The sequence below is a fragment of the Nycticebus coucang genome, chromosome 7, assembly GCF_027406575.1.
Source record: "Nycticebus coucang isolate mNycCou1 chromosome 7, mNycCou1.pri, whole genome shotgun sequence".
Lineage (NCBI taxonomy): Eukaryota > Metazoa > Chordata > Mammalia > Primates > Lorisidae > Nycticebus > Nycticebus coucang.
The window spans coordinates 97,040,851-97,063,412 of record NC_069786.1 but is presented as its reverse complement, the minus strand read 5'-3'; the positions used below and the strand labels follow the sequence as shown (position 1 = coordinate 97,063,412).

General features: G+C 38.3%; 1 long non-coding RNA gene across 1 annotated transcript; it reads left to right on the top strand.

Annotated features, from left to right (window-relative positions):
• Positions 1-3,973: 3,973 nt before the first annotated feature.
• Positions 3,974-21,877, top strand: LOC128590571 (uncharacterized). Its single transcript, XR_008381294.1, has 4 exons — positions 3,974-4,099; positions 18,601-18,867; positions 19,978-20,177; positions 20,656-21,877. It is a non-coding gene; the product is annotated as an uncharacterized LOC128590571 (long non-coding RNA).
• The last annotated feature ends 685 nt before the right edge of the window (positions 21,878-22,562 follow it).

The window sequence follows — 22,562 nt, the reverse complement described above, 5'->3', positions numbered from 1 at the left end:
GACAGTTAAGAGAAATGAATATTTCAAAGTGTAATTTTTATAGAGATATAAAAGAACATTAGATCAACATATCATTCAGTGCTCTAGCCTGAAGATAAAACCTATCAAAATAATTAGCTTATAAAAAGGATTTTCAGCAGTATGCACTCATGTAGGTAGCAATCACCTAGCCGTCTTGTCAAAATGCTGGGAATCTGCATTTCTGATGAGCTCTCAGGTGAAGCCCACACTTTTGGTCTATGGACCACATGCTTTGAAAAGCAGAATTTTAGTAAATTTTCAAGTCTACTTTTTTTTAATTGTACTCTTCAAATAGATTACCTAGTAGATACAGAGTACATCTCTCTTCAGAAATCTTTATCTTTCTCTGCTGTTGTACAATGTTGATTATTTTGAATTTGAAATTATTCATAACAATATAATATCCAATGTGATGAGAGTTTTGCACATGCCAGGGACTTTTCTCAATGCTTTGTTTGTATTAATTCATTGAATCCTCACAACAACCTTGTGCAATAGCTGTTATTATTATCCCTGTTTTATAGATAAGAAAACTGAAGGAAACCAAAAAAGAAAATATATTTCTGCTAGTTTTCATCTCTTTGCTCAGTAAGCATTATTTTAACCTGCATCTACAATTCAAAGGTAATAAGGCTATTGACCATCACTTTAAAAATAAAATCCAAGACTTTTGTCCTTCTGAGGCAATCTATTAAGCTGCAATTATCTCTATTTTGGAGGTTAAGTACAAACAACTTTGCCTGATTCATCCAGATAATGTAGGGAAATTATCTAGCCTTATTTCAGCCCACACATATATTGAATAAGCCGCAAAGTTTCTAAATGATCATCTGGTGTCACTCTTTCTTGGTAGGGAACAAAACATACAGAATCAAGAGGTTTTTTATTGCAATAAGCTTCCCTATCTAGTGCTTAATATTTGGGGTGAAACCAGTCCTGCCATTCCAGCCACAGCAACACAACTAAGGACTTGTGGATGAGCCAAAAAGCTCCACTCGTAGGCTCCACAGGGGAAGGACAAACACTTCCAAAACAGATCGACCTGGAATTTTGCCCAGAGGATGGTTCTGTATGAGTTGGAGGTAAAGCATCCTCATGAAGTCTTTTCTTTGGGGAAATATAGATGCTAATTAGGAAGTAATGAATGTTTACTTCAGTGAAATTTAGTAGACAAAAATCTCTCTAACCATGATATTCAAGAAGGACAATAATTTTTTAAAGTCTTTGTAGTTAGGGAAAAAATAACAGACAAATATTACTGACCAAAGAACTACTCAACTAGAGCTAACACAAGTGCTTTTCAAAAACATTTTTAAAAAGAAAGAAGGAAACTGAGAAAAGAAGGTCGAAGAAAGAAAAGCTGAGAAGAAGATAAAAATGGAAACACGTAAAGGATGGCAAGGGAAATTAAAATGAGGGAAGACTATAATAGAAAGTGGAAAGCATCCAGAATGTCACTCTTCCTTCCAAATTGCCTGTGTAACAGTTCTTAGGTTTGACATCTTTACTGGAAGCCTCACAGTTGGGAAGACCTATGTTAGCCAGCGCAGAATCAAACGCTACTCAATTCTTTGTTATTTGATTTTGAAGTCGTAGTTAAGAAAGTGCACCATGAACATTAAAAGTCGAACTGGTTATTAAGCCTTTGTCAGAGACATAACCTGCAAATATCTTCTCCCATTCTAATCCACAGAGAACTCAAACGTATAAGAAAGAAAAGAACAAGTGATCCCATCACAGGCTGGGCAAGGGACTTGAAGAGAAACTTCTCTGAAGAAGACAGGCGCATGGCCTACAGACATATGAAAAAATGCTCACCATCTTCAATCATCAGAGAAATGCAGATCAAAACTACTTTGAGATATCATCTAACTCCAGTAAGATTAGCCCATATCACAAAATCCCAAGACTAGAGATGTTGGAGTGGATGTGAAGAAAAGGGAACACTTCTACACTGCTGGTGGGGATGCAAATTAATACATTCCTTTTGGAAAGATGTTTGGAGAACACTTAGAGATCTAAAAACAGACCTGCCATTCGATCCTATAATTCCTTTACTAGGTTTATACCCAGAAGACCAAAAATCACAATATAACAAAGACATCTGTGCCAGAATGTTTATTGCAGCCCAATTCATAATTGCTAAGTCATGGAAAAAGCCCAAGTGCCCATCGACCCACGAATGGACTAGCAAATTGTGGTACATGTATACCATGGAATATTATGCAGCCTTAAAGAAAGATGGAGACTTTACCTCTTTCATGTTTACATGGATGGAGCTGGAACATATTCTTCTTAGTAAAGTATCTCAAGAATGGAAGAAAAAGTATCCAATGTACTCAGCCCTACTATGAAACTAATTTATGGCTTTCATATGAAAGCTATAACCCAGTTATAACCTAAGAATGTGGGGGAGAGGGAGGGGAGGGAGAGGAGAGGATGGGTGGAGGGAGGGTGATTGGTGGGATTACACCTACAGTGCATCTTATAAGGGTACATGTGAAACTTAGTAAATGTAGAATATAAATGTCTTAACACAATAACTAAGAAAATGCCAGGAAGGCTATGTTAACCAGCGTGATGAAATGTGTCAAACGGTCTATAAAACCAGTGTATGGTGCCCCATGATCGCATTCATGTACACAGCTATGATTTAATAAAAAAAAAAAAAAAGTCGAACTGGGAAGCAGCAGACACGGTAATGATGCTTTACTCAACCAATGAAAACAAAGGCTTCTGGCGCCTCCACTTTGAATCAATAAAATAGCAGAGCAATGTGACAATGCAAAGATCCTTTGGTCAATTAAGAAGAGCCACAGAGATGAGTTCAGATATAAATTATTGGTCTTCATCATGTAGTTTGGCTTTGCCAAATCTGGACACAGTGTTGCCACAGATGTGGACCAATTTGTTTAGAGTGAAATGTCATTTTAACACTCTAAAGCCTTGAAAAATAATTACGTCAGCCTGTCCTCTTCACACATAATCATAATAAAGAGAAAATAAGTGATCATCTTTAGCACATTATAGTCACTGTCTCAAGGTTAGCCAAATAATTGTCATTCATTCAGTAAATATTTATTGAATGACTGCAATGTGCCAGCTGCCATTCTAGGAAGTTAGAGTTTGGTCCCAACAAGACAGGCAAGGGCCCTGACTGTGAAGTATTTGCTGCACAAAAACCCAGTGAGAAGATTGCCTTTTTAGTCTGATACAGAACTAATTGATTTACTCTCATAGTTTCTCACAAAGGCTTCTCACTTTTCAGAGTTTTTTAAACTCTTAAATAGGGAAGACGAATGAGTGAAGAGAAATTATCCTGGGATAAGACTCAGAAAAACCATGATCCTATGGGCCAGCTGTAGCTAGGAGAATAATTCCTTCCATGCAAAACTGTATGGCTTTCAACAGGGGCAGTTCCCTGGCTAATCAAAATTTCAAAGGACACAGAAAACCATTTAATAGGATTATAGTCAAACCTGTTATAGATTAAATTCTCTGGCTGCTTGACACCCTAGTAACTAGCCCAGATTTGTATTTACAAAGAAGAGATGAGAAAAATTCCTTCCTGATAGGAACAAGAGAACAGAATATCCTACCTCTTCCCTTACCTCAAAAAAACAAAATAAAACAGAGGGGGGGACAAATGCCAGAAAACAAAAACCCACCCCACCTCCCATGCACCGTGGGCAAAGTTCAAAGGCACCAGGAAGTTCAAAGTTCACTGGGCAATGCCCCTTGATGCCCTCTAATGCAAAATCCCACTGGCTGTTGTTTCAAAAGGCCTACAGCCAAGATCTTAACATTTCTTCCTGAACAGCAGGAACAATAAATAACTGTCTCTTGTTGACACAAATGGTTAAGCATTGACAGAATTTGAAATAGAAAGTACTAAAAACTCTGCCGCTGGGTTGCAACCACTCATCTTATCATACTTTCAGAGTTTGAGGAAGGCTGCTACTGACATTGGAAAATTATATGCGAAGAGGGGGAAAAAAAGGAAATAACAAAACCTTGTATTTTCACCTTAAAATAGGTGGTATTGGGAAGAGATGCCAACTGGATAAAATGAGAGCAAGTAAGCAATATTCTTCTAAAACATGATGGATAATACCCTTACTTAGACATACGTTCACCCTCAAGCTAATTAATGTTCAGATAAAGTTGTCATTCTAATATCAGGACAAAAGGCAAAGATGTTCATAAATAGAAAACTATATAAGTTATGGTTTGAGCAAACAGCTTTTCCTGACACCTATGAAAAGTCTTAAAACTTATTTCTTTATTGACTTTTAACATCTGGGAAGATATTTTATAGCTAATAAAGCAGTTTTCCAAACAGTTTTCTAATAAGGTCAAGTCCATTTCCAGGGCTTAAATCAGAATGTCTGCTAGAAAGTCGGAGAGAAAAGAAGTCTTAATATGAAAGCTATAACCCAGTTATAATCTAAGAATATGGGGCAGGGGGAGAGGGAGGAGAGGGAGGGAGGAGGATGGGTGGAGGGAGGGTGATTGGTGGGATTACACCTGCGGTACATCTTACAAGGGTACATGTGAAACTTGGTAAATGTAGAATATAATTGTCTTAACACAATAACTAAGAAAATGCCCGGAAGGCTGTGTTAACCAGTGTGGTGAAAATGTGTCAAACTGTTTATAAAACCAGTGTATGGTGCCCCGTGATTGTATTAATGTACACAGCTATGATTTAATATTAATAAAAAACAAAAATAAATAAATAAAAATAAAAATACATATATGGAAAAAAAAGAGTTAATTGGGAGAGCTCAAAAGGTCTCCAGCGACTAGACAGCAGGGGTCCACGGGCAGCTCAAGTGTAACTCACTTCACTTCGGTGCTCTGTGGAGTCAAAAAGGCCCGTCCAGCAAAATAGTCCAGGGGGCTGGTGCCTTCTTCCCCACCTTGCACCTCCATCACACCCAGGCACTGGTAGCCCCACGGGGCTGTGGCCAAGTTCCCTCCAATGAGCAAATGCAGCAGGGAGTTGGGCCTGCCAGAGTCAGTGGGAAGTCAATGCCTCTTTGGCCAGGCGACCACACTCTGCCACCTGCTGGCTAGGGGAGCTGCAGTCTGACTACCTCGGGTGCTCAATGGAAACTGGGGAGTGTTCCACCTGAGCTTGTTCCAAACCAGAGGTTAACAAAGCAGCAAATGTTTTTCACCCTCAGAGACTCGGTCTCTGCCCCAGCTGCTCTGCTCCTCTGGTATCCCAGCAATGCGAGGTCTAGCTCCCTCTGGCAGTCCACAGAATTGGGCAGATGTCTCTGCAAAATTTGACCCCGGTGGGATTGCTCTATTAATGCTGATGCTGGGTGGGAGGTGTCTCCGCTCAGGTTCCACGCCTCAACGTTCCTGAGTCTCCATCCATCGCATGGAGACCCAAGCCTCCACCTGCTGCTGAGTTGCATGTTCTCAGAGCCAAGCCAGACACCTTCCCCCTTATGCCTTCCTGCACTGTTACCAGATTCACAGATACAGCGTAGCTGTGCTGCCGCAGTCCATGCAATGCCCCGTTCTAACAAAGAACCGCAGACAGGGCCTTGAACAGAAGCTTCTCTGAAGAAGATAGGTACATGGCCTACAGACACATAAAAAAATGTTCATCATCTTTAATCATCAGAGAAATGCAAATCAAAACCACTTTGAGATATCATCTAACTCTAGTAAGAGTTAGCTCACATAACAAAATCCCAAAACTACAGATGTTGGCATGGATGTGAAGAAAAGGGAACACTTCTGCACTGCCGGTGGGAATGCAAGCTAATACGTCTCTTTTGGAAAGAAGTATGGAGAATACTCAGGGATCTAAAAGTAAGCCTACTGTTCGATCCTGCAATTCCTCTACTACGAGTATATCCAAAAGACCAAAAAATCACTTTATAACAAAGATATTTACACCAGATTGTTCATTGTGGCTCAATTCTTAATAGCCAAGTCATGGAAGAAGCCCAAATGCCCATCAACAGTGAATGGATTAATAAATTGTGGTATATGTATACCATGGAATATTATGCAGCCTTAAAAAAGATGGAGACTTTACCTCTTGTATGTTTATATGGGTGAAGCTGGAACTATCCTACTTAGTAAAGTATATCAAGAATGGAGGAAAAGTATCCAATGTACTCAGTACTATTGTGAAACCAATTTACAATCATTCACACTTTTATATGAAGAATAGTTCATAACTATGGCCCAGGATAAAGGCGGGGGGGGGGATGGAAGTGGAGGATGGAGGCCAGATGGAGGGAGGGTGAATGGTGGAATCACATCTATGGTGCATATTGCAAGGGTACATGTCAGATCTATTAAGTATGGAGTATAAATGTCTTAACAATAACTAAGCAAATGAGGTGAGGGATATATTAGCCAGTACAATGTAAACATTCTAAATTGTATATGAAATCAGCATATTGTACCCCATAAATGCATTAATGAATACATGATCTACCTCTTTATGATTTAATAAAGAAAAAAAGGAGAAAAAATTGGCAAATTTGCATGAAAAAAAGAGTAATTCCCTTTATCTAAGGTGCTGATTCATGTAGCTGATTCTCATTTGCAGCGTTTTTGAATTCAGCTTTATACTTACTATAAGGAAGCTCTTCTAAGTTGACTTATTTGCTGCTAAGTGGATTCCATGAACTAGTGTAGTAAGCACAGATTTTTAAATACAATAGAACTACCACTGAAGTGTAAGATGGTAACTTATGTTTAGCCCTCTGTGCTAGAGAGAGGGTAAAGTATGCCATTCTTTCAAGGCTATGACTTGACGGGATCTGTCATTTCCAGGACTTTGTCACAGTTTGGCAAGTGTTAGTATATATACAGCTCCAAAAACACATCTCCCATTGCACAACAAATATTTACAACATTTGACATGTCATTTGTATAACCGACATTCATATTTATTATTTATAAACAGAAACACATGCTCACAGTTATTTAATTTGTCTTCATCATAATTTCAACAAGATAGGCACTAAAATACATTATTGTGTATTCTAGAAAATGTTCCCCAAATCCACGGCCCTGCGATAATGTATGTGTCCTAAGAAATTGCTGTTCCTGCTTCCTTCAGACACTTGATTAATGGCACAGACTCTGAGTCACTCAAAAATTCTAGTTCTGTCAGTAATTGACTTCTCTAAATCTCAGTTTCATTTTCTGTAAATGAGGATAATCAGTCTACCTATAGAGTTGATAAAACAATTCAATGAGATAATGCATGTAAAGTGCTTTGTATAGTGCCTTGGAAAAAATAAGGGTTTAATATGTGTTGGTGTTATTGTTACCAAATTTACATCAAACCCAATATGCCAGTGATTATAAGATGTACCATTCTTGAATATACTACCATCAAAGGAGAAAAAAAAAACACTGCCAACTCAACTATACAACTTACGGTGTAAAGCTTTTGCTTTTTCATTACTTAGAATTTTATTTTATATTTATTGAGAAAGTTTTTTTAGATGGAAACATAGATTTTTGTTATATGGCACTCTTATGCATATATATAATCAGGAAAATGCAAGTGAAAAAATTGGTTCATATATTTCTAAACTTCTTCACATTCAAAGCCTGACTCCGTTAATCGCTTTTTGACTCCTAACTGTGGATGGCTGTGTTTTTGTACACAGTTCTCTTCAGACTTCCAGAGTGCTGGTGATGTTGGATAGTATTTTCACTCCCGACACCCTTGCTGCAGGCTTCATGCTGATGCTTCCCAGATCGTACCAAATGATGAGAGAAGGTTTTCATTCATAAGCCAGGAAGTTTAGCTCCTTCTCAGCGACCACTGAATCATCTGATGACTTTAATAGCAGAGAATTGCCTTTGTTTTGCTTTGCCATCAGGAATAATAATCCAGATGACATATGCACAGCAATGAGATACCAAAGGGGTATATTAGAATTGATAGGTACAGAGTTTTCCCTGTCACTGTTCCCCTCTCTCACATGAGTAAGGTAATACGTGTGAGCATCTATAGTCCAAATGAAAAGTGAAAGGTAGGCAATTTCCTATAGAATCCAGATACTGCTCCAACAGTTACCACGAAAACACACATTGTTATTTATTCATTTACCAGACATTTGTTATAAGTCTCTTCTATGGGTACATGTTAGGTAAGGTACAGGAATTTAAAGAGATTAAGGCTTGGTCACTAAAACAAAGCGATAGACCTAGCCCTCAGTTAGTGAGGGGAAGCAAATTTGTAAGTAGATGCTGCGTGCAATGACCCCAGAGACATGAGAGAGAGATACACAAAGGATCTTGGAGGCACAGAAGGCATCTCTGTGAGCAGGTGGGTCTGAGATGCAAAAATACACGAGCACTTTAGGACAGCAAAGGGGGACAAGGGACTGCAGGCACAGGGGGCATTCCTCCAAGGGATGTTTTCTTATGTTTCTTATTTTTTATTTTAAACCTCCTGCCTGTGTTAAATTAGAATGAGCCGTTTCTCTTGCTGCTTCTGGGAATTGTCAATTTATATAATAACTTTGCCTATTTTTCTCTTGGGTTATGTTCACTTATTGACTCATAGAAACTTTTTATATATTACAAATGTCAACCCAATATAAATTATGTATTTTGAAAACATATTCTTCCATTTTGCACTTATCTTTTAATGTTATTAATAGTAACTTTTATAAGTCAACAATTTAAAATATTTCCCCATTCAAATGCAGGGTGTCCATAAAGTTTATGTGCAATTTAAAAGAGATAATTGTTGGATGTGAACTTTATGGACTCCCTGTATATCAGCATTTTGTTCATGGTTTCTGGGTTTTAGATTAATTTATGAAGGCCTTCCATACCCTAAGATCATATTCTACAATTTCTTATATATTTTCTTCTCTCTTAAGGGTTTTCTTTGCAGAATTATTTAGTATTGTACTTATCACCAAATGTGTATATTTTTTAAAAAATTATATTGTAAATTCACAATATATACTTGTATATATTTATGGGGTACAAAGTGATGTTTTGATTTATGAATAAAATATAGAATAATTAAATAAAGCTAATTAATGCATCCATCACTTCAAATACTTAACATTTCTGTGGTGAGAACATTTGAAATTTGCCTTCCTAGAAAATTTGAAATGTGTAATATATTATTATTGACTATATTCACCACATTGTGGAGTATATTTAAAAAAAAAAAAACCACACACATTTAGTTTTCTTGTGTGAGGCTTTGTACTCTGTGACAATCATCTCCCCAGTTCCCCCAGCTTCCATCCCCATTCTGCCTCTATGAGTTTAGTTTAGATTTGACTATAAGTGAGAACAGGTGGTTTTTTTCTTTCTGTGTTTGGCTTATTTCACTTAGTGTTCTCCAATTCTATGCAGGTTGTTAGAAATGACATAATTTCCATCTTCTTAAAGGCTGAGTAATATTCCATTGTGTATATACACCACATTTCTTTATCCATTCATCTATTAGTGGACACTCCAGTGGATTCCCTAAGTTGGCTACTATGAATAGTGCTGCAATGAACATGGGGGTGGGGGCATCTCTTTAGCAAACTGATTTCAAATGATATTGCTGGATTATAATAATTCTATTTTAGTTTTTTGAGGAATCTCTATATGGTTTTCTATACTGTACTAATTTACATTTCCACCAACAGTAAACAAGGGTTTCCTTTCTCCACATCTTCACCAACACTTGTTATCTTTCATATTTTTTGTAATAGCCATTCTGGCAGGGGTAAGATAGTATCTCACCATTGTTTTAGTTTGTATTTCTCTAATAATTAGCAATGTTGAGCATTTTGTTATATGTTTGTGGGGCATTTATATGTTTTCTTTGAGTTTCTTGCCCATTTCTTCTCGCTATTAAATTGAGTTCCTTATATATTTTGGATAGTAACCCCTTATTTATGGCTTAAAAATATTTTTTCCCAATCTGTAGGTTATCTCTTTACATTGTTAACTGATCCCTTTGCTGTACAGAAGTTTTTATTTTGAAGTAATCCTATTTGTCTATTTTTGCTTTTATTGCCTGTGCATTTAAAGTCAAATAAAAAAAAAATCATTGCCCAGACCAATGTCATGTGGTTTTTCTATTAAGTTTTCCTCATAGTTTTATGGGTTTTTTTTCTTATGTTGACGTCTTTAATCCATTTTGAGTTTCTTCATATATTCTGTAAGACAAGGGTCCAATTTCATTCTGCGTATGACTATCCGTTTTCCCAATACCATTTGTTGAAAAGGTCATCCTTTCCAATTGTGTATTCTTGGCACTTTTGTCCAAAATCAATTTCCTTACATGCATGGGTTCATTTCTGGGCTCTATTCTGTTCCGTTGTCTGAGATGTGTATTTTATAACACCACCATGCTGTTTTAATTACTATAGCTTTGTGGGATAGTTTAAAATCAGGTAATGTGATGTCTCTAGCTTGTACTTTCACTCATGATTGCCTTAGCTATTCAGAGGTTTTTGTGGTTCCATATGAATTTGAGAATTTTTTCTATTTCTTTAAAAAATGACATTAGAATTTTGAATCAATAGATTTCTTTAGGTAGTATGGACATTTTAACAATATTAATTCTTCAAATCCATGAACACAGGGTATCTTTCCTTTTCTTCGTGTCTTCTTCCATTTCTTACATCAACATTTAATAGTTTTCAGAGTCCAAGTCTTTCATTCTTTTGGTTAAATTTATTCTTAAGTAGTTTATCTTTTGTAGCTAGAGTAAATGGGATTTAAGGAGCTTTTTTTGTTAAAGCCTATAGTTAAAATTTGCATTTGATTATTGCATGAGGTTGGTATAATTATTCCCCTTAAATGTGTATTGAATTTAGATTTTCTGTCTAAAGCTATTACCAGATTGTTATTAACTTAGACAATTACAAGCAGGCAAGTTACAATGATCCATGCCAACAAAGAAAAGTAGTATCACAAGTAAAATCAAACTATTCTTTTAGTTTTAAGCATCAGAAACTTGCATCAAAATAACTTTGGTAAAATAATAGGGTTTTTTTGGCTTTTGTAAAGGAAGAAAGGGGATGGATGAATCTATGTTCAAGAATATGTGGATCTGGGGATTGGGAAGTCATAAATACCAAGTCTTTCATTTGTTTCTGCTTCTCTCTTTGCATCGGTTTTACTTTTCTCCAACTGAAGATATAATTTTTTCCTATATGGTAGGAAAAATGGGTTCAGAGTATCCAGACATACATCCTCCCAATTCAATAGCCAAGGAGAGAAACATGTTCCCCATCACATCTAATAAAAAGTAAATCTCAGGAAAGGAGTCTAATTATATTACCATTTAGTCACTGGTTTTTTCTTTGTCAGGGAATAATAAACCCATTTTTAGACCCTTCTCCCTTGTGAGAGAAATCAGGTTCAATGACTGACCAGGCTGGGTTTTCCCAGCCCTGTTCCCAAAGCAGCAGGGCCTCATAGCAGAAAAAAGAGGGTGATGCTAGACATAGATACTGAGAGAATGACTAAGAGACAATCAATCCTTCCAATTTGTGATTTGCTACAATCAATAATCATAAAAGCAATATAAGCATTTACATTTCCCTATTGACCACATTAGATTTTTGGACATAAAAGTTGTCTTTCTTGTTTTTTATTATATCAGGCTTATTTTTTAAATTTTATTAAATCATAACTGTGTAAATTGATGCATTTATGGGGTTCAGCATACTGATTTGATATACAATGTGAAGTGTTTACATCAAACTGATTAACACATCCATCACTTCGCTTGCTTATTTCTTGTGGTAAGACAATTATACTCTTTTCTTAATAGTTTTGAAATGTACCATTGCATCATGCACATTGGGTGAGGTCCCCCCAAAATACCCTCCCTCCACCTAGTCTCTCCCCTCCCCTCTTTCTCCTTTTCCCTTTTACTTCTGGACTATAGCTCTGTTTTATCATTCATATGAATGTGTACGTGATTACATATTGATTTCATAGTAGTATTAAGTACATTGCATCTTTTTTTCCACATTCTTGAGATACTTTACTAAGAAGAATATGTTCCAGGTTCATCCAGGTAAACATAAAAAATGTGAAGTTTTCATCTTTTTGTGGTTGCATAGTATTCCATGGTATACATATATCACAATTTGTTAATCCATTCATGGGTCTATGGGCACTTGGGCTGTTACCATGTCTTGGCAATTATTAATTGGGCTGCAACAAACATTCTGGTGCAAATGTCTTTGTTGTAAAATGATTTTTGATCATCTGGGTATATACCTAGTAGAGGAATTGCAGAATCGAATGTTAAGTCTACTTTTAGTTCCTTGAGTATTCTCCATATTTCTTTCCAAAAACGCTGTATTAGCTTGCATTCCCACCAGCCGTGCAGAAGTGTTCCCTTTTCTCCACATCCACACCAACATCTGTAGTTTTGGGATTTTGTTACATGGGCTAATCTTACGGGAGTTAGATGATATCTCAAAGTGGTTTTGATTTGCATTTCTCTGATGATTAAAGATGATGAGCATTTTTTCATGTCTTTGTAGGACATGCACCTGTCTTCTTCAGAGAAGTTTCTGTTCAAGTCTCTTGCCCATTTAGAATGGGGTTATTTATTATTTTCTTTTTTTTTTCTTTTTTTTTTTTTTTAATAAATCATAGCTGTGTACATTGATATGATCATGGGGCATCATTCACTAGCTTCACAGACCGTTTACCAAGTTTCACATATACCCTTGTAAGATGCACCGCTGGTGTAATCCCACCAATCCCCTTCCCTCTACCCACCTCCCCCCTCCCTTAGTTTGAGTTCTCTGTGAATTCTAGTTATCAGACCTTTGTCAGAAGCATAACCTGCAAAAATCTTCTCCCATTCTGAAGGTGGTCTGTTTGCTTTACTTACTGTGTTCTTGGCTGTGCAGAAGGTTTTTAGTTTGATCAGATCCCAGTAATATATTTTTGATCTTGCTTCAATTGCCCGGGGAGGGGGGAGGGGGCGGGGGGCATCCTCCTTATAAAATATTCTCCCAGGCTGATTTCTTCAAGTGTTTTCCCTGAACTCTCTTTTGGTATTTTTATAGTTTCATGTCTTAAGTTTAAATATCTTTTCCAGCGAGAATCAATTTTTGTTAATGATGAAAGGTGGGGGTCCACTTTCAGTCTTCTACAGGTAGCTAGCCAGTTCACCCAGAACCATTTGTTAAATAGGGAGTCTTTACCCACTGAATGTTTTTGATAGGATTATCAAAGATCAAATGATGATAAGCAGCTGGGTTCATCTCTTGGTTCTCTGTTCTGTTCCATAAATCTATCTCTCTGTTTTTGTGCCAATACCATTCTGTTTTGATTACTATAGATTTATAGTATAGCCTGAAGTCTAATAATGTGATACCTCCTGATTTGTTTTTATTTCTGAGTAATGTATTGGCTACTCAAGGTTTTTTTTCTGATTCTATATAAAACGAAGCACTATTTTTTAAAGCTCTAAAGTATGACAATGGTGCTGTAATAGGAATTGCATTAAATCTGTAGATTGCTTTTGGTAGTATGGACATTTTAACAATGTTGATTCTTCCGACCCATGAGCATAGTATGTTTTTCCATTGGTTAACATATTCAGCTATTTCTTTTCTCAGAGTTTCTAATTCTCTTTATAGAGATCTTTCATGTCCTTTGTTAGGTAAATTCTCAGATATTTCATCTTCTTTGGCACTACTGTAAAAGGAATTGAGTCCTTGACTGTATTTTCAGCTTGACTATTGTTGGCTTATATGAAAGCTACTGACTTGTAAGTATTGATTTTGTAACCTGAGACACTGCTATACTCCTTGATCACTTCTAAGAGTTTTGTAGTTGAGTCCCTGGGATTTTCCAGGTATAGGATCATATCATCTGCCAAGAGTGAGAGTTTGATCTCCTCTGACTCCATTTGGATACCCTTGATCACCTTCTCTTGTATGATTGTGATGGCTAAGACTTCCATTACTATGTCAAATAGCAGTGGCAACAGTGAGCATCCACTAGTTCCTGATCTGAGTGGAAATGTTTTCAATTTTACTCCATTCAATGTGATATTGGCTGTGGGTTTGCTATAGATGGCCTCTATCAGTTTAAGAAATGACCCATCTAAGCCTATTTTCTTAAGTGTTCTGATCATGAAAGGATGCTGGACATTATCAAAAGCTTTTTCTTCATCAATTGAGAGAATAATATGGTCTTTGTTTTTTATTTTATTTATATGATGTATTATATTTATAGATTTATGTATGTTGAACCAACCTTGTAACCCTGGAATAAAACCAACTTGATCATGATGTATAATTTTTTTGATGTGTTGTTGAATTCTATTTGCTAAGATCTTATTGAATATTTTAGCATAAATATTCATTAATACTATTGGTCTATAATTTTCTTTCTTTATTGGATCCTTTCCCGGTTTGAGGATCAGAGTGATATTTGCTTCATAGAATATAATGGGAAGTATTCCTTCTTTTTCTATGCTTTGGAAAAGGTTATATAAGTACTAGTTCCTCTTTAAAGGTTTGGTAGAATTCAGATGTGAAGTCATCTGATCCTGGACTTTTATTTTTGGGGAGATTTTGTATAGTTGATGCTATTTCAGTGATTGACATAGGTCTATTCAAAATTTCTAATTCTTTCTGGTTGAGTCCAGTAAGGTGGCATCCTTCCGAGTATTGGTCCATTTCCTTCAGATTTTCATATTTTTCTGAGAATAGAGTTTTTTGTAGTAATCATTGAGGATTTTTTTAATTTCTGAGGTGTCTATTGCTATTTTCTCCTTGATCGTTTCTGATTGACAATTTTAGAGATTTTACTTTTCTGTTTCTGATTAGGTTGGCTAAAGTTTTATCAATTTTTTTTTAATTTATTGTTGGGGATTCATTAAGGGTACAAGAAACCAGGTTACACTGATTGCATTTGTTAGGCAAAGACCCTCTTACAATCATGTCTTGCTCCCAAAAGAGGTTTATCAATTTTATTAATCTTTTCAAAAAACCAAATTTTGTTTTGTTGATCTTCTGAATGATTCTTTTTTTTTTATTTCATTTAATTCTGCCCTAATTTTGATTATCTTTTTTCTTCTGTTGGGTTTGGGGTTGGAATGTTCTTCCTTTTCCAGTTGCTTGAGGTGACCCATTCAGTTGTTGGCTTTTTCTCTTTTTGTTTTCTCAATGAAGGCTTGCAACACTATAAATTTCACTTTTAGGACTGCCTTTGTAGTATCCCACAGGTTTTGATAATTTGTGTCTTCATTATAATTTAGTTCTAAACATTTGGTGATTTCCTTCTTAATCTCATCTTTGATCCAGCTATCATTCAGCCCAGTATTATTTAGTTTCCATGCCTTTGTTTGAGTATGAAGATTCTGTTGCTGTTGAGTACAACTTTTATTCCATGGTGATCTGAGAAGGTACAGGAATAATTTCTCTTCTTCTTCTTTTTTTTTTTTTTTTTTTTTTTTTTTGTAGAGACAGAGTTTTACTTTATTGCCCTCGGTAGAGTGCTGTGGCATCAAACAGCTCACAACAACCTCCAACTCCTGGGCTTAGGCGAAATTTCTCTTCTTTTAAATTTGCTAAGGTTAGACTTGTGTTCTAAGATATGATCAATTTTGTAGGATTATCTGTGGGCTGATGAAAAGAATGTTTATTCAGTATTATTAGGATGAAATGTTCTGTAGAAGTCTGTTAAGTCCATTTGTTGTAGGGTCAGGTTTAAGTCTAATATTTCTTTGATTAGATTCTTCTTGGAGGATCTATCCAAAACTGTCTGTTAAAATCTCCAACTATTATAGTACAAGAAGATATCAAATTGTTCGTATCTGTTAGGATTTGCTTTATACATTGAGGAGTATTCTAGTAGGGTCAATAAATGTTAATTATCAAAAACTCTTCATGTTGAGTGTTTCTCTTGACAAATATGTAGTGACCATCCTTATATTTCTTTATCTTTGTTGGTTTAAAGCCAATTATAACTTCAAATAAAATTGCAACCCCAGCTTTTTTCTGATTTCCATTTGCCTGTATTATAGACATCCATCCCTTCACCTTGAGTCTATTTTTATCCTTTAAGGTAAGAAGAGATTCTTACATGCAGTAGATATGTGGTCTGAGTTTCTGTACACAGTTAGCCAACCTATGCCTCTTTAGAGGACAATTTAAACCATTCACATTAATTGAGAGAATTGATAAGCATGGTAGTGTTTTGCATGACATGTTTTTCAAGTGTCCAGTGGATATTTTTAATCCTTTCACCACTGTGGAAGTTGGGTTTTGTTCAAAAATTTCTGGGTGAGTTTACTTCGGTGGTAGAGCATTGTGCTGGTCATTGTGGAGGATGGGTCAGAGAATATCCTGGAGAATTGGTTTAGTTATGGAAAATTTCTTCAACATGTGTATGTCATTAAAGTATTTGATTTCTCCATCACAAATGAAACTCAGTTTAGCTGAATAAAGGATCCTGGGCTGAAAGTTTCAGGAGATTGAAGGTAGATCACCATCCTTTTATGGCTTCAGAGGTTTCATCTGAGAGATCTGCAGTCATTCTGATATTTCTCTGTTTGAGCATTTGAGAACATTCAAAACTTTGTCTTTAATTTCAGAGATCCTTTCTTCTGCCAGGTGAACTCTATTACTGAGGTATTCTACTGTATTGTGGAGCTCCTTGAATAATTTTTTCATTGCCTTAAGCTCTGCTATCTTGTTTCTCATTACATCCATGTCTTTGGTGATTTTGTCTTTGAATTCATTAATTTCTTGAGAAAACTTTAGAACTATTCTTTGGATTTCAATTTCTAACTTTTCTTCCATTCTATTCATCTTTTTTGCCATCCATATTCTGAATTCTATTTCTGACATCACAGCCATTTGTCTATGAATGGCCTCTTCAGTAGTATCTCCTTTGTCATTCCTTGGAGGGGTTGATCTATTCTGGTTATTTATGCTGCCAGAGTTCTTCTGTTGGTTCTGTCCCATGTTTATTTTCCACCATTTGGTTATTAAAATTGGTAGGGTAAGATTGAATCGGGTGTTCCAGGTAGTAGAATTAATCAGCCCCTTATCAAAGTGCTAGGCTTTGTAATTGTGGCTTATCCCCTACAACCTTACAAAGGCCCCTTTCAGAGTTTTGGCAGAGACTCTGGGGACCTACTTGGTGAGATAGTGTAAGCTGACTCTATTTTGAAATCAGCCAACCTCTACCTTATCCTAAGAAGTCATGGTATTAGGTTTAAAACTCAGCTAAGGAGAGATACAGACAGCTGAAGTGCCCCACCACCACCATTCAGTTCTTTTCTGCTACAGAACTTCAAAGACCAACCTCAGAATGTCCCAGGTGGACAGCCCCAGACACAAGTTCCAATCAAATTGTCTTGGGCAGTACAAACCCTGCTCAACAGAGAGGGATCCAAGGGTGTCCAACTGCAGATAGAAATCCTCAGTCAGTTCTGTCCCTCAACCCCAAGGGTATGGCTCCCAGTCCCCTCTAGTTAGCCACCGATTGTCCATCAAAATCCCAATTGGGCATCAACTCCCCTGTTCCCTGGGCACAATCAAAGCTGGGATTCTGGGACCCCACCCACCAGGTTCAGTCCACACTGGCAAGCCTCTGCTAGCCAGCTCAGTTGGAGCCAGGGATCCTCACCCCCACCTGCCAGATTCAATCCACACTAGTGTTCAAGTCTCTGCCTGCAAGCTCAGTTGGAGCCAGGGATCCTTGCCTACCCACTGAGCTCAGTCCACACTGGTGACCATTTTCCTGCTTGTGGGCATTGTCAGAGCTGGGGGTTCTTTAATCTCTCCCACCAGACACAGCCCAAACCAGGAGTTAATGGCACTGCTGGCCAGGCAAAGTCATAACCAGGGGACTGCTCCTCCCCCCCAACCCTCTTTCTTCCCCACTACTCACAGAATCCATCCTGATGTTAGGCGGTCCACACTATGCCCAGATCTCCCAGGAACAGACCAAACATTCTGGCCTCTGCAGGGGACAGAACTTTAGACCACCATGGGATGGGGGAAGGGTAGACTGGGAGTTCAAAATTGTGGGGAAAATATTTGTTCAATTTTATGACGGGGAAGGGAGGGTGGTGCCTGAGTTCACAGTTGGGACCTCCCTGGAGAAGGAGACTTGACGTTTAGCAGCTCTCTCCAGTGAGGTAAAATGAGATGTCTTTTTTCCCCTTGCTCACTTGCAGAGAGCCCCCAGCAAGCCTCCCACTTGGGGGAGGGGGTCTCCGGTCCCCTGGACGATAGGCTTTGTACCTGTAATTTGTTTTCTTGAATGCTCTTCCTTGGAGTCACAGTTTGTCGAACTTCTTTCTTGGCTCAGCTCCCCACCTTTGGTTTCATATAGTCCGATTCTGTCCAGTTTTTCGCCCTCTGATAGGGAGCCTCTGTCAAATTTTGCTACTCATTAGTCATCTTCCATATCAGGCTTATATTAAAATTAATTTCTATAACCTCAGTACATAATAATTGATTCAAACCCTGGGTTTTAGCCATACAGTCTAAGACAAGCTGTTTAATTTCTTCCTGATTACAATTTTTCATGTGTAAAATGAGGGCCTTTGATTTTATGTTCTAGAGAAGTGGAAAGAAGACCATCTGAAAACAGAAGAAAGGAAGCTGGGATTCCATTTTTTGCCACAGTGATTCTTCACTGTGCAAGTGGAGAGCAGAAGTGGACTGTGCCCATGGTACCATGCCCCTCCATGCTGTGTGCTCTCCCTACTCCACTTATTACTTAAGGAAAACATAAAGTCCAGAGAAGAATGGAATTCTCTACATATGAATCAGGAGTTCTTTCAGAAACATGTAACAGAGACCTACTGTTGGGAACTCAAAGCTACAGGTGATCTCTGTGCCCATTTTGTTCACTGCTCTCTTGGCTTCTCTTTGCTTTTTGGTCTCATTATTTTGTAACAAAGGATGTGGCTACCAGAAACCCAAGGTTAGCAATGACAGAGCACATGTCCACCCAAGAAATGACTCTAGTTCTGGGTTGATGGTATATACTTGACTTGGACCAGTCTCTACTGGAATGGGAATTAGGTACATATTTACCTGTGGCCAGGGAGATGGTATCTGTTAAGTAAAAAATGAACTGGATGAGGAATAGGCCTTCCAGGCTTAGCAAATAAAAATTATGTCCTATATTTAACCTCACAACCCTAGGTAGAAAAGTTTTCAAAACTGAAAAAATTCTTACCCACCACAGTCCACTACATTGTTTCCTCAAGAACTTGCCCATGGGGCCAGGCATAGTGGCCCATACCTGTAATCCTAGCACTTTGACAGGCCATGCCCAGAAGATCCCTTAAGCTCAGAAGTTCAAGATCAGCCTGAACAAGAGCAATACTCACAATACTCTCTACTTAAAATATAAAAAAAACTAGCTGTGCATCTGTGGTGGGTACATTTCTTCCTAGCTAGTTAGGAGGCTGAAGCAGGAGGATCATTTGAACCTAGGAGTTTGAGGTTGCTGTGAGCTAGGTTGATGCCATGGCACTCTTAGCTTGGGGTAACAGAATAAGACTCTTTCTAAAAAAAAAAAGTTCTTTGTCATTTTGCTCACTCCAGTGGGCAGACAGACAAGGGTGGAGAGTGTACTTTTTTAATCCTCCTTGAGAAATGCCTTCTTAGCCTTTTTTTTTTTTTTTTTTGTAGAGACCGAGTCTCACTGTACTGCCCTCGGTAGAGTGCCGTGGCATCACACGGCTCACAGCAACCTCTAACTCTTGGGCTTCTTAGCCTTTTTTAAAAGTAACATGTCTCTTCCAAAAGCTTACAGACTTTGAAAGCTTGAAGGCTTTTGGTGGCTGGGAATTGTGTGTTCTCTAAGAGTCATAGAATCACATGCTGGAGGGAGGCCTGCAGATCTCGTCCAGTCTTCCTTTGTAATTTGTAACTTTGGGACACAGAGAATAAACTATCCGAGAATTTCACACACGGTCGTTTCTAGGTGATGAGTCCCTATAGACTATATGTGTTTCTGGAATGTAAGGAGAAAGACGGAAGAGGAAAGAGACAAAGTTGGAGAAAACAACACAAAAGGGCTGTGACCGTTCGTGAGCCAGCGGAGGTCCTCAGCAGAGTGGACATGAGCAGCCTGCATGGAGACAAATCATGGTGTGGAGGGGAGACCAGCGGGTACAACCAGAGGTGAGGAGCTGGATGGGAAGCAGAGGGGACTTGTCCTACTGAAAGGTGTTGAGGGCATCAGTTGGAGTTGGGGGGGATAGGAGAGAAAGGAGTAGAGTGGGAGATCCATTTCTGCAGTTCAGAGTGATAAGTTAGCAGGAACTGAAGACCACTATTGCCCGTGTTTAACTGCACTCCTGCTTTTAGCTTTAACCAGTGACAGATCAGTTTCTCCCACCATCAAGAATCCATAAGCAGCACACACCACAATATTTTTTTAAAGGCCATATTCAAATATTTGTGGAAGATACTGCCATTAGCAAGTTCATCATATTCTCACCATTTTAATGATATTTTCAAGTGAAAGTACTTCTCATACATCTGTCCTCTTGATGTTTATTTTTACTGTGGGAGTTATGTGCGCAAGGATGATTCGACCATGGTGTCAGTTTGGGTGATGTTTCTAAAACAATGAAACAATCCAAATTCGTTATTTCAGTTCATATGATTCCTGCTCTGATCATCTCTCCAACATGAGAAGATGGAGACAGCGTTGGATAGGATGTCAGCGGACGTGTGCCTGACTTGCCTCTTGCTTCCACAGGTTAGCCAAACGACCACAGGTTCCCACCTGAAAATAAAGTTGAATGAACCAGGTGATCTTTCGGGAGCCTTCTAAATTGAGATTCAGTGGCCAGGAAATTATAATGGAGACCAGGAAAAGTATGTGGCGTTTCACTGAGTGTGACCTCTTGTTAAGCAAGCAGCAGCCTCGGATGTGGGTTGAGAACACAGGCTTTGGAATCCAGCAGACTTGGGTTTGAATCCTGGTCCTGCCACTTTTCATCTTCCGGCTTAAGTCTTAGGCTTCGCATTTCTGAGACAGAAAAAAAGTACCTACTTCAACGTGTCTTCATGAAGAATGCACTAAGAGGGGCTCTGGGAGTACCCCGCCCAGGGCTAAGCACGGAAGGAACACTTCCTACACAGAGCTAGCCCTGCGGGGGGAGCGCAGGGGCAGAGCTGATGCGCTTGGGCACAGACTGCCTCAGTGCAGAACCGAAAAGCTTACTCCAATCATTTATTCTTCTGTACATTCATTCAATTCATCCTACATCTGCCCAGTGAGTATTCGCACGGGCATGCAGACAGCCATGACCTGCGGCTGCAGCCTCCACCAGGCGGTTTTTATATTCTCACTCCAGCTTCCCCCAAGGTGCTGGGATTGCAAGAATGAGGAGTGTTTGGAATAGTTATCATTATGTTATCTTTAAAAGTATCAAGCTCCTGGTTTTAATTAGTCTTGGCCCCCGGACTTTTACATGAAACGAAAAGTCAGTGAGCTCATGCTGTGGTGTCTATTTCCGGAGCTGATGTGTTTAGTCATTTGCGTGTGAAACTGCCAGAGGCAGACTGGGTTACTGTCCTATGGAGCATCTGCACAGTGTTTATCATTTTGGCATTTGCGAACTATGTAAATACGTGCAGACCCATGACAACCTCAGGATTTTGTTTCCAAATGTGCCATCAATGAAAAACGGTGCAAATGAGCAAAGTCATCTAGACACAATTTGGGTGGAGAGTAAGGATGGGAATTACAATGTGTTTCCAAGAGCTCTGGGAGTGAAAATCCGTTCCCATCATTGCAAAACAATAAAGTCTTTGGAAGCACAATAATGTGGAGAATGGCTTTAGAATCAGGCTCGCCTTTATTTTGGAAGCACAGATTTAAGTCTAGGATAATCACTGGCAGAGGCAGCTGGTTAAGACAGTCTCATGAAAGGATATGCATCTTTATTACAGAGAGCACCTTCTCCTGGTTTCTACCTTAGCAGCCAAGGTAGCTCACAGCTCTCTCTACCTAGGGCTCAGTCCCTCCATCTCACAAATTCAACTCCCACTGTCTCTGTTAGTCTAGTGATTCTGTCTCTTTTCAAATGACTTGATCTTTTGTCTTCAACTGATATCTCAGAGATGAGATGCAGAGGTGCTCAGGTGATTATTTTTGGTCATCTCCTTCCGGGAACTTCAGAAACTCCTTTATAGAAGGTTGAAACCATGCCTGGTCATTTAGTCTGACTAGACTTTAAAAGGCATCAAATACAAGTAGATTCTGGGAAATAAATCAACTTTAGGCCTTTTACTGCTGAAGGCTTAAAATAATTCCCAAAAAGGCTAATTATGTCTTTCTTTGCTCAGTAGTTGGGCTTAATAATAAGCACCAAACATATGGCAGAGATTGGGCTGCATAATCCATCATGGCCTTCTGTTTAGCAGCAAGGGTATTGGTCTTAAAGGAAATTATATCCAGAAAGCTTATACATATTAATAGTTGGAGTACCTATTACTGAAAACAGTAACTGCTAACCTGGCTTCTAAAAAAATTCTTTCAACTCACTAGTAATC